Consider the following 2,411-nt stretch of genomic DNA (forward strand, 5'->3'; position numbering starts at 1 on the left):
GAGTGAAAGGACCATTTAAACGTTAGAAGATATGTTGCGAGCATGTGTTATTGATTTTGGTAATGGGTGGGATAGATATTTGCCACTAGCTGAATTTTCTTATAATAATAGTTATCATGCAAGTATTAAGGCCGCACCGTTCAAATCTCTGTATGGTAGAAAGTGTAGGTCTCCTGTCTGTTGGAATGAGGTTGGGGATGCTCAACTCACAGAAATTATCCATGAGACTACCAAGAAGATCGTACAGATTAAAGAGAGATTGAGAACCGCTAGAAGTTGGCAAAAGAGTTATGCCGAGTTTAGAAGAAAGGATATAGAATTTCATGTCGGTGACCGTGTTATGTTGAAAGTATCACCTTGGAAGGGTGTGGTACGATTTGGTAAGAGAGGAAAGTTGAATCCTCGATTTGTTGGACCGTTTTAAATTACAGAAAGAGTTGGACCCGTGGCTTATCGGTTGAAGTTGCCACAAGAACTTAGCGCTGTTCACGACGTTTTTCATGTATCGAATTTTAAGAAGTGTTTGGCCGAGGCCGATGAAACCATTCCTCTTGATGAACTTCATGTTGATAAACAACTCCATTTTATTGAGGAACCTGTTGAGATTATGGATTGAGAGGTTAAGACTCTCAAACAAAGTAGAATTTCTATCGTCCGAGTGAGATGGAATGCCAGATACGTTCCCGAGTTCACTTGGGAGCGTGAAGATCAGATGAGGCAGAAGTACCCGCATTTGTTCCCAGATGACGAGTCAACCCCTGCACCTGCTTAAATTTCGGGACGAAATTTCCGTAACGGGAAGGTACTGTCACGACCCTACTTTTTCCGTTATCTTTTACGTTTATTATTTAACGCCCGTCAATTGTTATTCATGCCACGTCATTTCTATGACCTATATTATTATTTTTGTAATGATATATTAATTATTATGTGTCATATGAATATTTGTATTCATATTTTAAATTGTACGTTTATACATGTCGAGGATTTCTATCCGGCGAATCTTTTCGGTTTTCAAACCAACGGTCAAGCTTTTGGGATTTTTAAATCCAAATTATTTTAAATATGATATTTTAATGTCATATGTATATATATAAAATTTATATATATTTTTCGTCGCGTATTTGTTATCTCTCCGAATATTTAATCGCGTAGTAGCGTTTTCGCGTTTCGGGCTTCGATCGGGCGTTCGGGCCACAAGCAATTACATATTATTCAAGATTAGGCCATGTGGGGCCCACCCCACTCCCTTATTCGGCCAAACCCTTAGAGAGAGGGGGGAGCCTTGCTTTTGTTTTCATTTTTGTAATTCATATTTCATTTTCATTAATCACTAGTAACCTAAAATTCCATTTTTCTCTCAAACCCTCTTCTCCCTCTTATCTCTTGGATATCGATGCCACCACCACCACTACTCATCATCATCTTCATCAAAAAAGTACTTGGATCATCAAATTGTTTACATAATCGGATTCTACACAACGATCTCTACGCGCTCATATCATTCAATTCTTGATTAGGGTATAAACCCTAACCCTAAATTTTTAATCTTTCTTTCTGTTTTTATATGTTATTATGATAGTATGATGATTGTATGTTATTGTATTGTCGATTAGGGTATAAACCCTAACCCTGTCTTTGACCATGCTATGCAACCACCGTTCTTACGGTTGACACCCGATTTGGTTCAGGTGACCTAATGAATTCCAGGTGAATTCTTAGAATTTTACGTTCAATGGTAATGAACGCATTGAAAATAGGGTTTTTAGAAAACAAATCGGTTTGTAATTTGATCAAAATATTTTCTCGTTCAAGCTCGAGTTTAGATATCATCGAATTCCATGAGTTTGAATTCTCAATCTTTAAGGTCAATCTCAAAGATTGAGTAATATCAGTCTTAAAATCTGATTTTTGATCTTTAAGGAGATTATCCTTTCTGGGGATCTGATTCATTAGTCTTATAAGCTAATTTGCACGGTGCCCCCCATTGTACGAGACAGATCCTCTCATGGTTAGGATAAGTCTGACCACTTGGCGACCCTGTTTGATACTGAGGTCCGTGGATTTTTAGCTGATTTTCGAGAAAACTTTTCAAGATTTTTCGTAGACTCGACAACTGGTCAGGACGACAACTTTCTGACCTAAATCAAGAAGCGCGTGTTTTTTTCAGAAGACTTTACTTCCTTTTAATGATGGAATTGATTCATCGTGTAGATCCATCTTTCTTTCAAATATATTACAATTTACCGAGTAAAACGGTTAATTTTGTTCAAAACAAAAGTATCTTCAATTATTTGTACAAAAATATGTGATATATGTTTTAAATAACTCGGTAAATTTTTCCTACACTTGGGCTTTTATTTTCCTTTCTTTGCCTTTTTATTGTCCTCTATTCCATTTTAAATGAATTC

Source organism: Rutidosis leptorrhynchoides, chromosome 1, assembly GCF_046630445.1.
Source record: "Rutidosis leptorrhynchoides isolate AG116_Rl617_1_P2 chromosome 1, CSIRO_AGI_Rlap_v1, whole genome shotgun sequence".
Classification (NCBI taxonomy): domain Eukaryota; kingdom Viridiplantae; phylum Streptophyta; class Magnoliopsida; order Asterales; family Asteraceae; genus Rutidosis; species Rutidosis leptorrhynchoides.